The sequence below is a fragment of the Anomaloglossus baeobatrachus genome, chromosome 6 (genome assembly GCF_048569485.1).
Source record: "Anomaloglossus baeobatrachus isolate aAnoBae1 chromosome 6, aAnoBae1.hap1, whole genome shotgun sequence".
Taxonomy (NCBI): Eukaryota; Metazoa; Chordata; class Amphibia; order Anura; family Aromobatidae; genus Anomaloglossus; species Anomaloglossus baeobatrachus.
This window is the reverse complement of record NC_134358.1, coordinates 118,645,209-118,660,144: the sequence shown is the minus strand read 5'-3', so window position 1 is coordinate 118,660,144 and position 14,936 is coordinate 118,645,209. Positions and strand designations below refer to the sequence as shown.

The window sequence follows — 14,936 nt, the reverse complement described above, 5'->3', positions numbered from 1 at the left end:
CTTAATGCTTTGCCAGGCCTTTACAGCCGCAGCCTTCAGGTCTTGCTTGTTTGTGGGTCTTTCCGTCTTAAGTCTGGATTTGAGCAAGTGAAATGCATGCTCAATTGGGTTAAGATCTGGTGATTGACTTGGCCATTGCAGAATGTTCCACTTTTTTGCACTCATGAACTCCTGGGTAGCTTTGGCTGTATGCTTGGGGTCATTGTCCATCTGTACTATGAAGCGCCGTCGGATCAACTTTGCGGCATTTGGCTGAATCTGGGCTGAAAGTATATCCCGGTACACTTCAGAATTCATCCGGCTACTCTTGTCTGCTGTTATGTCATCAATAAACACAAGTGACCCAGTGCCATTGAAAGTCATGCATGCCCATGCAATCACGTTGCCTCCACCATGTTTTACAGAGGATGTGGTGTGCCTTGGATCATGTGCCGTTCCCTTTCTTCTCCAAACTTTTTTCTTCCCATCATTCTGGTACAGGTTGATCTTTGTCTCATCTGTCCATAGAATACTTTTCCAGAACTGAGCTGGCTTCATGAGGTGTTTTTCAGCAAATTTTACTCTGGCCTGTCTATTTTTGGAATTGATGAATGGTTTGCATCTAGATGTGAACCCTTTGTATTTACTTTCATGGAGTCTTCTCTTTACTGTTGACTTAGAGACAGATACACCTACTTCACTGAGAGTGTTCTGGACTTCAGTTGATGTTGTGAACGGGTTCTTCTTCACCAAAGAAAGTATGCGGCGATCATCCACCACTGTTGTCATCCGTGGACGCCCAGGCCTTTTTGAGTTCCCAAGCTCACCAGTCAATTCCTTTTTTCTCAGAATGTACCCGACTGTTGATTTTGCTACTCCAAGCATGTCTGCTATCTCTCTGATGGATTTTTTCTTTTTTTTCAGCCTCAGGATGTTCTGCTTCACCTCAATTGAGAGTTCCTTACACCGCATGTTGTCTGGTCACAGCAACAGCTTCCAAATGCAAAACCACACACCTGTAATCAACCCCAGACCTTTTAACTACTTCATTGATTACAGGTTAACGAGGGAGACACCTTCAGAGTTAATTGCAGCCCTTAGAGTCCCTTGTCCAATTACTTTTGGTCCCTTGAAAAAGAGGAGGCTATGCATTACAGAGCTATGATTCCTAAACGCTTTCTCCGATTTGGATGTGAAAACTCTCATATTGCAGCTGGGAGTGTGCGCTTTCAGCCCATATTATATATATAATTGTATTTCTGAACATGTTTTTGTATACAGCTAAAATAACAAAACTTGTGTCACTGTCCAAATATTTCTGGACCTAACTGTATGTCCTTTGTTGGTAATGACAGAGGTCAAATGTTTTCTGTAAGTCTTCATAAGGTTGGCACACACTGTTGGTGGTATATTGGCCCATTCCTCCATGCAGATCTCCTCTAGAGCAGTGAAGTTTTGGGCCTGTCGCTTGGCAACACGGACTTTCAACTCCCTCCAAAGGTTTTCTATGGGGTTGAGATCTGGAGACTGGCTAGGCCACTGTCACACAGGGTGGGTGCGCAGTCTGACTGCAATTAATCAGAGACGTAGCGACTACCGGTGGGTGGGGGAATTAGGGAATATGTGCGATAGAAATGAGTGGCCCCGGAAGTAGTGTTATAGTTGCATAGAGACTGGTAAGTATAAGGCTATGTGCGCACGTGTGCGTAATTCATGCAGTTACGCTGCGCTTTGTAGCGCAGCGTAACTGCATGCGTCCTGTGTCCCCTGCACAATCTATGGAGATTGTGCAGGGGCCGTGCGCACGTGGCATATTAGAACGCAGCGCTTCGGCTGCTGCCCGAATCGCTGCGTTCTAAGAAGTGACATGTCACTTCTTCCGTGCGCTTTGCCGGCAGCCCCTGCTCTGTCTATGGCAGGAGCTGCAGGCAGAGCGCACGTTCTCGCCGGCACCATGCGCTTCAGAACGCAGCTTTTCAGCTGCGCTCTGAAGCGCACCTTTTCGGTGCGGTGCAGAGCACACACGTGCGCACATAGCCTAACACTCACTCCTGCTCTAACCCCCCCTAGCCCTTTCTACCACCATTTTAAAGCACAATATTCAGGTCCCCATAGACCAGGGGTGGGGAACCTCCGGCCCGCGGGCCGTATGCGGCCCGCCATGACTTTTCATGCGGCCCGCCATGACTTTTCATGCGGCCCCTGGGCACATTTCTGGGGATCGCAGTACTTGGGCGCGGTCTTCTCGGCTGCCGACCCTTTAAATCACAATGTGTGAGGCACATACCATCAGGTTCTCCATATGCTGGCCTGTGCCAGCATACTGAGAACGTCCTTTGTTAGAGAGAGATGCCGTGCACTCCAGTCCCACAGAAGAAGAGGAGCGGTAGGTTCACCGGCCTCCCTGCAGTACATGCGTCCCGGCGCAGTGTGAGTCATGCTGCGTCCCGGCGCTGTGTGAGCCATGCTGCGTCCCGGCGCTGTGTGAGCCATGCTGCGTCCCGGCGCTGTGTGAGCCGTGCTGCGTCCCGGCGCTGTGGGAGTCGTGCTGCGTCCTGGTGCTGAGTGAGTCATGCTGCGACCCGACGGTCTGGGACTCGTGCTGCTGCGTCCTGGTGCTTAGCAAGTCCATACTGCGTCCCAACGCTGTAGAACTTGTGCTGCTTCCCGTCGCGGTGTGAGGTGTGTCACCCCCTCCCATATTGCTGTGTGTCACCCCCTCCCATAGTGCTGTGTATCACCCCCTCCCCCAGTGCTGTGTGTCACCCCCTCCCCCAGTGCTGTGTGTCACCCCCTCTCCCAGTGCTGTGTGCCACCACCCCAGTGCTGTGTGCCACCACCCCAGTGCTGTGTGCCATTAACCCAGTGCTGTCCATGCTCCCTCAGTCGTGTTTGTGCCCCTCTGGTGCTGTCCCTGCCGCCGCCAATGCTGTCCATGCCCGGTAGTACTGTCGGTGCCCCCCCAGCGATGTTCGCGCCCCAGCCTCTCCAGTGATGTATATATGCCCCCAGCCCCTCCTGTCATGTATATATGCCCCCAGCCCCTCCTGTCATGTATATATGCCCCCAGCCCCTCCTGTCATTTATATATGCCTCTTCTGTCATGTATATATGCCCCCAGCCCCTCCTGTCATTTATATATGCCTCTTCTGTCATGTATATATGCCCCCAGCCCCTCCTGTTGTGTATATATGCCCCCAGCACCTCCTGTCGTGTATATATGCCCCCAGCATCTCCTGTAATTTATAGGCCCCAGTATCTTCTGTGATGTATATATGTCCCCAGCCCCTTGTGTGATGTATGTGCCTTCAGCGTCTCCTATGTAATGTATACAATTTACCAATCTGTTGACTGCGCTCCAGACTGAGACAAACCGTTGTGATAAGCAACATGATCAATATCATCGAACATCGCAACAGCACCAAAGAGAAGCAGCTCCAGTCACCATAGTAGGCGTCTGGGGTTAGTTAATTGTTTGACCAAATATATAAGGGTGATTTTCAAGCTGATAATTTTTTGCGGCCCCCGAAGGTTGGTAGAAATTTCCAAATGGCCCCCAGCAGAAAAAAGGTTCCCCACCCCTGCCATAGACTTATATTGGAATCGGCCTCCGGGCAAATATTCGGGATTAACTCCGGTCCCAACAGTTAATTTTTCTTAAATCCGGTTGGACCCGCTGATCCTTAATATCTGCAGATTCATCTCTATTTCTAACCTCAGTATTTGTAGCCAAAATAAGGAGTGGAGCAATCAGAGGAAAAGTACAATGGAAACACGGGCACCACTTCTGTATTCATTACCCACTCCTGGTTTTGGCTACAAATACTGAGGTAAAAAACTCACCAAATACTCAGTGTGCACGTGACCTTTCCTCCAGTGTCTGTAGCCCGGTATTGCACAGAATATACTTGCAAGTTGGATATACTGTAGCTCTACCCTAGGTACGAGATAGATGGGTAGAACATGCTCCCTTGTGTAGTAGCCAGTATATAATATTCTGTAACTTATGATTTCTTAAACCTAATTCTTCAATGTAGACAGTTTAAGTCTTCAAGGTCACACCAGGATGAAATTTCATTTCGGATGCCTTTGGGTGCAGCTGCCAAATTTCTGCAAGCCAGCTAGAAGGCTCCGCGAACAAACGTGCATCAGCAATGTACTGACCTGACAACCTTAGGAAGAAATGTACCCCCTGGTATCTGAAAATTAATTGTTGCTTAAATATTATTTTTAGATCTTTGATATTAGATTCTCAGAAGATAAAAGCTTTGTGCGCTGAAACAATGCAAAGGCAACAACCACTTGTCATCAATGTAAAATACAGTACTTATATCTTTTCTTGAAAATATTTCTGTTTTATTGGCAGGAAATATCCATACAGTTCACGCAGAAAACCATAGTTTCCATGTATCAAGTTCAGAGGCTTCATAGTCACAACATAGCAAATATCACAAAGGAATGCTAGAATATAAGGGTATAGTCACAGCTCCCAGAATTGCTGCCGATTATCAGTATTTACACTTGGAAAATCCATAGCAGAATGCAGTAGTAGCACAATTAGTAAGATTTATACAAATATACATGTGCTGGGGATATATTCTGCTTGGACATTGACCTTACACTGATGATTTTTAAGGCTTTGACATGACAAATCCTGTTTGATTCATTACAGATTTTCCATACAAAATGGCTATTCTGGTAAGATAGGTGATCGTTACCACATAGGTCTTAAGGCTGCTTTACATGGTATGACTGATTGTGCGATTTCACAATCAATCGTACCCGCCCCCGTCCTTTTTGCGTCACGGGCAAATCGCTGCCTGTGGCGCACAAAGTCGGTAACCCCCGTCACACGTACTTACCTCTCGTGCGACCACGCTGTGGGCAGCGAACGTCCACTTCCTGGAGTGGGAGGGACATTCGGCGTCACAGCGACGTCACACGGCCGCCGGCCAATAGAAGCGGAGGGGCGGAGATGAGCAGGATGTAAACATCCCGCCCACCTCCTTCCTTCACATAGCCGGCGGCGGGCGCGTGACGCAGGTGAGCTGCTGTTCATCGTTCCCGGGGTGTCACACGGAGCGACGTGTGCTACCCCAGAAACGATGAACAACTAAATTAAACGATATTATGGAACCTAACGAGCAGTACACGACTCACGATTTGTGAGCGATACTGCGTCGCTAGGAGGTGTCACACAGGCCGGCATCGCCAGCGATGCCGGATGTGCATCACAAAAACTGTGACCCCGACGATCTATCGCACGATAGATCTTCTGGTGTAAAGCAGCCTTAAGACCTTCACCAACTGCCAGAATGGGCAACTTCTATCTCGTCTTTCAATGAGTATTGCTATCATTGGAGTTAAGGCCGCTTTACACGCAACGACGTATCTAACGAGATGTCGTCGGGGTCATGGAATTCATAACGCACATCCGGCCTCGTTAGCGACGTTGTTGCGTGTGACACCTACGAGCGACCGCTAACGATCAGAAATACTCACCAAATCGCTGATCGTTGACACGTCGTTCATTTTCAAAATATCGTTGCTTGTGCTGGACGTAGGTTGTTCGTCGTTCCTGAGGCAGCACACATCGCTACGTGTGACACCCCGGGAACGACGAACATCACCGTACCTGCGTCCTCCGGCAACGAGGTGGGAGTGACGTGAATGTGGCTGCTCTCCGCCCATCCACTTCTGTTGGTGACCCGCTGATTGATGTCGCTGTGATGCTGCACAAACCGCCCCCCCCTTAAAAAAGAGGTTGTTCACCGCCCACAGCGATGTCGCTAGGCAGGTAAGTCCGTTTGATGTGTCCTAGCAATATTGTTCACCACGGGCAGCGATTTGCCCGTGACGCACAAACGACGGGGGCGGGTGCGATCGCTAGCGACATCGCTAGTGATGTCACAGCGTGTAAAGCAGCCTTTAGGGTTCATGCACATCAGTTTTTTACATATGAGTGCTATCCATGTTTCACAGGTAGCACTCATACTTGTGATTAGTCTATGGGGCTGTTATCATGTAAGTTAATTTTTTCGCAAACTGAGTGGCCATTCAAAATCATGGAGACATGTCTGATGCTCATCAGATCAAACTCGACAATGAGACTCTATGGGTCTGTGAAAATATTGTACAGTTCCCAAATGTCATCCGTGTCCTGTCCGTTTTTCACTGACTAATAGGTGAAGGTGGAAAACTTTTTTTTTTTTTACTCATCAGTGAAAAAAGCTGACCACTGATGAGACTCACCAAACTGATGAAAGTCACTTTGTTTTCCTCATATGTCAAAAAATCTGATGTCTGAATGAGTAAATCTGTCACCAGGTTTTTTCTCCCTCCTCTGAGAGCAGCATAATGTAGAGACAGAGACCCTGATTTCAGCGATGTGTCACTTCCTGAGCTCATTGCTGTCATTTTGATAAAATTATTTTTTTTCTCTGCTGCAGATCTAGCAGTTAGAGCTCATCAATATGCTGGACTACCTGCAGCACGCCATGTAGTCCGCTCATGTTAATCTACTGTTGATTAATCAGCGATTTTTATCAAAACTGCACTAAGCAGCCCAGTAAGTGACACATCGCTGGAACCAGGATCTCTGCCCCTACATTATGCTGCTCTCAGATTATGTGGCAAAATCCTGGTGACAGATTCCCTTTAAAGCCTTAGCACTGAATTCGGCTGTCAATGGCAATTGCTTTACTCACTCATTGCGATTTGTGGGAGGTCTCAGCTGTCAGGCCACCACAGATCTAGTACTTGTCATCTACCATATCTTTTGGATAGGTGATACTTTCTTTGTACTAGAATACCTTTTTATTACATCCATCTTCTGCCACTCCTCTGGTAATGCTCGCCTTTGCCCTGCCGGTCTCTGTCCTTCATTAATGACATTTCATATAGTCAGCACAGTGGCTCAGTGGTTAGCATTGCAGTCTGGGGTCCTGGGTTCAAATCCCAACCAAGGACAATTTCTGTAAGGAGTTTGTATGTTCTGCCCGTGTTTGTGTGGGTTTCTTCTGGGTACTTCGGTTTCTTTTTACATTCCAAAGACGTACTGATAGGGAATTTAGTCTGTGAGCCCCAAAGGGGACAGCAATGCGGAAATCTGTAAAGGGATATGGAATTAATAGCGCTATATAAGTGAATAAAATAATATAGACACATGGCCTCTACAGCAGTTTCTTGTCATCTCTGGTGGCCGGAATACAGAAGCAGGTTTTTGATACTTTTGATACTACTGCAGTGGCAGAAGTCAGGTGCATTATTTATTTTTTTCAGGTTAGGAGCTTTAATTCACCCCAGATAACAAGCAAAGTCCACAAATAAATCTCAGTGTAGATTCTGGGTTCAATATGCTCCAGAACTATCTGCCCTAAAGGGTACTTTACACGCTGCGATATTGGTGCCGATATCGCTAGCGAGCGTACCCTCCCCCGTCGGTTGTGCATCACAGGCAAATCGCTGCCCGTGGCGTGAACATCGCTAACACCCGTCACACGGACTTACCTTCCCTGCGACGTCGCTCTGTCCGGCGATACGCCTCCTTTCTAAGGGGGGAGGTTTGTGCGGCGTCACAGCGACGTCACACGGCAGCCATCCAATAGCATAGGAGGGGCGGAGATGAGCGGAAAGTAACATCCCACCCACCTCCTTCCTTCCTCATTGCCGGTGGAGGCAGGTAAGGAGATGTTCATTGTTCCTGCCGTGTCACACATAGCGATGTGTGCTGCCGCAGGAACGACGAACAACATCGTACCTGCAGCAGCAACGATATTAAGGAAATGAACGACGTGTCAACGAGCAACGATTTTTCACGTTTTTGCACTCGCTGATCGTCGCTCATTGGTGTTACACGCTGCGATGTCGCTAACTGCGCCGGATGTGCGTCACTAACGACGTGACCCCGACGATATATCGTTAGCGATGTCGCAGCGTGTAAAGTACCCTTAAGTTTGACCTTTTTTGGACAATCTCCCAATTTGTACTTATTCTGATTCAATTTTCTTCATATTTGAACATTGCTTTTTTCTGGTCCAAAAGTCTTATCGTCTGTGTTACACTATGTAGTAATCATGGGTATGTGCACACGACATGTTTTCAGGAGGATTCTGTCTGGAAGAATGAACATACAGTAATACGCAGTAGTGTAAAAATGAAATTGCTACGTTCAGTCTTTTGTTGCTTCTTTTCTCCTCTTCAGGGTTTGGAAACTGTGAATTCGGTTAGATGTAGACTGATCACTTTTTGGGTGGAAGCCGCTCTCCTCTCTAATGAAAGATACAGAAAGAAAGCCGCCATAAAAACCACAGCTAAGGCCACTTGCAAACATCATTTTTTTGCCATCAGTCACAATCCGTTGGCTCGACGGATCCGTTGCAGATTGTGGAAAACTGATGCGACGGATCTGTTGAAAAAAATTGAGGCTAGGTGCCTGGAACCCGTCGAGGAGGACGGCTAGCAGCCTGGTTCTATCACCGATCCGGGACCAAAGGCACGTCGGGGTACACGGACCCTACGTCGGGGAGACGCTTCAGGCAACCTGGCAATTAACCTGCGGAGGACAGGGCCTTTATGGACTGTTCCCACCAGGTCAGAGATCGGGGGCACTAGCGCAACGAGGGGATAGGGCTTTCCTAGCAGGCAGCCCACTGAAATCCTAAGCATGAGCTCCTAAGAGCAGGCTCCTTCACTTAGCCATAGTGGGGAGCGGGGCCCGGACAGCTCCAAGCTACCGGGCCATAGCGGACACTTTCAAACTTTTGTGCCAGGAGGCAGGTTATGGACCACCGGCAGTACTGCAAGGGACGGGACTTGGACAAGCTCCCCTCGAGAGGCAATGGCGTTCAGAGACTTAGTTCATCCTGTTGTCAGTGTCTGCTTCATTGCTGAGTGAGTACCCGACTGACCCTTGAACTGCGCCCCCTCATCTCCATCCAGAGTCCCGGGGCCTACCCCTACCCGTGGAGGGCAATGTCACCTAGCTGCCCCACTCCATCACCCCGGGTACTCCCAATGGCAGCGGCGGTACTCCCAATTACCGTACACCACGGGTGGCGTCCCGAACTATACCAATTCCCCTGTAAATACTCCCCTACTATTTCAGTGTGGCCCCTAAGCCCCCGGGTCCAGAGACCCTTGAGCCACGAATTATCACCACCCCCGGATCCGAGCGGTTTGATCCGCTGCAGGGGTGGCACAAATCCTGTTACTCCTTTGAAAATTCTGAAATTGTTATCATGGTGGGATTTTACTAGATAATAATAAGATCCTGTTACATATTTCAAAGATGATAATCTCCTTTCAAGAAATAAATGTTAATTTTTCTTTCCAATATATATTAAATAGCTGCCGTGCTTAGACTACTCTCCTAAGTCCCTCATACACACGAATGCTCAAAATAAAAGATGGTCAAAAACTGTTTCAACTTTTTGAAGCTCTATCCTTTAATGCCTGAAAAATCTTGATTAAAATGGAGCAGTTTTATTTTATTCCTTCTGTTCTCCTGATTATTCCATTTTTTTTTAAATGTATTAGTTTCTAAATCTGCCATATGGTTCCAAAGATAATGGTCTTTTTATTTCATGCTAAGTTTTTTAGTCTTTCCCAAGGGGGCGTCTTTACCCTGCTCTGCATTATTAACCTGTGAGCAATGTTCCTTTGGTAAAGAGTAAAGGCCGCTTTACACACTGTGATATCGGTACCGATATCGCCAGCATGCATACCCTCCCCCATCGGTTGTGCGACACGGGCAAATCTCTGCCCGTGTCGCACAACATCGCCCGGACCCATCACACGGACTTACATTCCCTGCGACGTCGCTGTGACCGGCGAACCGCCACCTTTCTAAGGGGCGGTTCGTTCAGCGTCACAGCGACGTCACAGCAGCGTCACTGAACCGCCGCCCAATAGAAGCGGAGGGGCGGAGATGAGCGGGACGTAACATCCCGCCCACCTCCTTCCTTCCGCATTGTGGCCGGGAGGCAGGTAAGGGGAGCTTCCTCGTTCCTGCGGTGTCACACGGAGCGATGTGTGCTGCTGCAGGAACGAGGAACAACTTCGTTACTGCTGCAGTAACGATATTTGAGAATGGAACCCCCATGTCACCGATGAGCGATTTTGCACGTTTTTGCGACGATGCAAAAATCGCTCATAGGTGTCAGACACAACGACATCGCTACAGCGGTTGCATGTGCGTCACAAAATGCGTGACCCCAACGAGATCGCTGTAGCGATCTCGTAGAGTGTAAAGCCCGCTTAAGACCATGAAAAATTGCAGTGAGTAAAAATATCTATTTTTGGGACCGAATGACATCTTTCAACAAAAAAGAAAATATATATCCGCTCACCCTGAGAACCTTGTAATAGTCTATATTAAGATGCCTAAGTAGATCCAATGAAGGCTTGTGCTCGGATCCACGTGTCTGGCGTCCACATAATAAAATATAGGAAGGCAATATCCATCACCAGGCTTGATTAAAACGTTTGTCTTTATTAAATACGATTAAAACATGGTCGAATTAAAATAAAATTACACCTGACGCGCTTCGAACAGGGTCCTTAATCATGATAATTAAGGATCCTGTCCGAAACGTCTCAGTGTCATCTTATTTTAATTTGAAATTATTAATTTTGAATCATATCTAATAGAGAGATAAGTTTTAATCAAGCCAGGTGCTGGATATTGCCTTCTGACAGCTTACAACACCCCCCCATAAAAAAGAGTATACTCAAGGGAGCAAGAAAAAAACAATGGCAAAAATTGGACACTTTTTTGATCTCATGACAGGTCCTTTTTAAAGGAGTTTGCCACTACTCGGACAACTCCTCAATCAGCATGTTATACTCCCCTCCGGTATCAGCACTTGCTCTCCCCGGCTCATGTGATTTTACGTTACACAAGCCCTTTACCCAATTCTGGGTTAATAGAAGAAGTCGTCTATTTTAAACCTTCAGAATGGAGCACAGCTATAAAAAGTGTTGGTCACGCGTGAAGACCCTGCATTTCCTTTCGCTATGGACAGCCTATTGATGTCAATCAGAAGTGTGTAATGCTTTGTTTCCCTAGTGGCGGTAAAGGATATTAAATATTGCAAAATTTTCCCACAGATTACATTGTGGAATTCATCTACTGATGAGGATTTTCCAAAGACACAAAGGAGACATACTGGATCCTATGGGCAGGACTATGGAACAGCTAGAGATGCTTCTTTTCCAAAAACATGTCATGCAATGTTAAGCTCTGCACACACTGGCTGGCACTGTGGCGTCAGATTCTATTCACACTGCAGAGTCTGACAAGCAACATGAGGCTTCTGGATTTTTCAGCCAGAGCAGGGCTTCGGCTGATTCAGGTTCACTGGTCTTCAGCTCTGCAGGGGATAATTCCTGTAGACTGCTGAGTAGGACCTAAGTGCTCAGGTTGCTGATTGCGAAGTGCAGCTGTCGCTTCCCTATTTAAGGCACTGCCTCCTTTCAGGAGGTGCTGGAGATAGCTTCAGTTTTACTCCAGCGAACCCGATCTTGGTGCTTTTCCTGTAAATGGTGCTACAGTTCTGAGTGGTGTGAGCGTTCCCTTGTTGTGCGTTACTTCCTTCCCTTTTGCGTTACCCCCCCAGTTCTCATATTGTCTCGCCTGTGTGTGTTGAGTGCTGTATGTACGAGTTTCCATTCACCCTTGTCTGTCTTATGTTTGCGGAGTTTGTATATGTGTTTTCCAGCCCGGGGAGTAAGATCAGGGGCTCGGACAGGCTTTAGGGTCACACTGGGGGCTCGAACCTGGTTACCCTCAAACTTACCTTTGAGATAAGGGACAGCGCAGGGTCATAAGTCTTAGGGCCAGCCTAGGGGCCCCTGTTCTGTCTCCATTTACCCCCCGACAAAACTATTGTATAACTTGGCATAATAGATGAATTTCATGTGATATGTGCAAATTACAAGATAAATGTTTAGCAAGGAAATTAGAGCTTATATATTATATTGAGAAGATTTCCATCTAAAAATGTGTCATTTTCTAATAAATGTAGAATAATGGTGCGATTGTCTGGCTGGAGGTCGGCATTGACATCCTGTAATGAGCGGCTATGCTTATTCAGCAAATGTACAGTGTGTTTGCACTTGAGTTTCGCTGCCTGGTAATTGTAGACATGGCTTTTTCCCTATATCTATGAAGTAATGAATGCAGATACACATCATTACCCAAGGGACGCCTGTGCTTCTAAGAGGTGACACCGTCGTTGGCAAAACGATTGTCATGGAAAATCTTAAGCTATTGATTGTATTCATTAATTTCCAAGGGGGTTAATATCCGATTGATAGTGCTTAATTGGTTATCACCTATTACTATCTAATATTTGGGAATTGTCTATGGCTCCATCTGTTATTATGGCCATAATTAAAAATGTGCTGAGCTAACGGTCTTTCCTTGCTTATATGTTCAGTATTCTTACATGGCCAATTACTTCAGATTGGTATAGAAGGAAGAAAATGGGAGGCAGAGCTGCGTGTGTTCTGTAATTGCTTTTTAGGGCCATGGATTAATAACAGATACTGTCAGTGTATGCAGGATGCTAGTATGTCATCCTCATGTTAATGTGAGTTTCATATAATTAGTATCTTAACATTATCCAAAAACACAACCTCCCATCGTGACAGCCCCTGTCCGTATGTGCTGCTAGGACATATGAAGGTCAGCGTTCCTCGCTCGGGACCCCCCTCTATGAGCCTGATTGGACAAGACTTGCAGTGTTTTTGAAGTGCTGGCATATATAACATTTTCAAGGCATCGGCCACAGCAAGAGGAATATATAGCCAGACGCAGCTTCCCCATGCTATTATTGCTGGAGGTTAGAGATGCTGGACCTGCAGCAATCTTCTGATTACACCGCAGTTTATTTTTAAAACTGAATGTCTCTGTGAGATGATCCATTTAAATGGAATCTGTCAGCAGGATTTTTCTATGTAATCTGAGGACAAAATGTTGTAGGGGTTAAAACACGGAATTCAGCGATATGTCATTTATTAGGCTGTTTGCTGTTGTTTCTTTGCAATGATTGGTCTAGCACCAGGAGCTTATCATTGCTTGAACTACATCAGCTACAGCAGCGTGTGAGCCCTAGTCAGACCATGCTCCCTCCTGTGATCAGCAGCTCATTGTCAACAGACTATGTACATAGAAAGTGTGGTGTGGGAGGGGTTAGCTTTCTCAGCTCTGCTTCATCCTACAGCTAAAAAGTCTGATTGTATCACAACTGCTGCACCCAGTAAACTAAGTGATATATCGTTGGTATCAGGTTCTCTTTTTCCAACATTACTTAGTTGTCAGGTGATTTAGGAAAAACCTGCTGACAGATTCCCTTTAAATTAGTAGATGCTTTTGCTATGAAAATGGACCTAGAATATGTATGTGTGTCCAACTGCAAAATCACTTAATATCCTCTTTTGTGGACTAGGAGTGATGTGACTATATCTTAATTTGCCATCTTTGACTAAGCATCTGGTATTAGATGAGTTGTCCAGTATTACTTATTATTGTGATTATGAGACTATTAATAGTGATGGGCGGACCCGGACTGTAGAAGTCTAGATCCGCGCCGGTTCAAAAGAATCTGAGCACCAAACCCAGGCCTGGATGTCTTAACTTTGGGTAACGATCTGGGTCCGGTCACCCGGGTAATAAAAAGAAAATCAAAGAAAAAGAAAGAAAATCAGACTAAAGCAAGCGCTTTATACTTACCAGTCTCCGCACAGCTATAACTGCTTCCAGGCCGCTCACTCTACTTCCGGGGCCACTCATTATCTTCAGGCATATGCACTGCTTTCCCCACCCACCGGCAGTCCCGGCATCTGTGATTGGTTGCAGCCAGACAGCGCCCTCAACCTGTGTGACAGCGTGTCTGACTGCAACCAGAGGCACTGTGTCTAGATTTATGTAAAAATTAATAAAGAAAGATTGTTATAGAGTCCTCCGTATTAGGATACCTACCACAGATAAAGCATATGGCTACAGGCTGCAGCCCCCAGCCATGCACTTGTCTTGGCTGTGTATCAAAGAAAGAAGAACTACAAATGTGTTATCTGATCATAACAAAAAAAGTTAATAATTCTGAAGGAAAAAAAATCATATAAACAATGTAATTTTCTGATTATACATTCAATAACCCCTGGCTATAAACTATTATAACTGGGGAAGCCATATTGACCACACATGTGTGATGACACAATGCAGAGGGAATGCACGCGTGGCCTAGTATGGCTTCAGCATGGGTGTAGCTACAGGGATGCAGAGGCTGCGGTCGCTCACGATTCTGTTGCTTAAGGGTCCCTCTGACCAATAGAATTAAAATTGGAGCATAAGCGCTTCAAGCAACAGTTTAATTACTTTAGCTATAGAAAATTAACACTTGTGGGTGGGAGTTCATTTTATGACCTCCTTTATGGCTTAATATGACAGATGGCAAGTGGTTGTCATGTAATTCAAGTCTGTAAAAGGGGTAAGGGTACGGTCACACTTTAGCGACGCACCAGCGATCTGACCTGGTCAGGATTGCTGGTGCGTCGCTACATGGTCGCTGGTGAGCTGTCAATCAGGCAGATCTCACCAGCGACCAGTCCCCAGCGACGCGTGGAAGCGACGCTGTACTTGGTAACTAAGGTAAATATCGGGTAACCAAGGGCTTGGTTACCCGATATTTACGTTGGTTACCAGCACACACCGCTTAGTGCTGGCTCCCTGCACTCCTAGCCACAGTACACATCGGGTTAATAAGCAAACCGCTCTGCTTATTTACCCGATGTGTAACTCCGGCTACGTGTGCAGGGAGCCGGCACTGGCAGCGTGAGAGCGGCGGACACTGGTAACGAAGGTAAATATCGGGTAACCAAGGAAAGGGCTTCCCTTGGTTACCCGATATTTACGTTGGTTACAGCTTACCGCAGCCTGTCAGACGCCGGCTCCC

General features: G+C 46.7%; 1 protein-coding gene across 2 annotated transcripts in view; it reads left to right on the top strand.

The window, feature by feature from the left end:
• Positions 1–14,936, top strand: part of SLCO5A1 (solute carrier organic anion transporter family member 5A1) — a 167,658-nt gene that overhangs the window by 88,892 nt on the left and 63,830 nt on the right. The gene's annotated exons all lie outside the window — the stretch shown is intronic.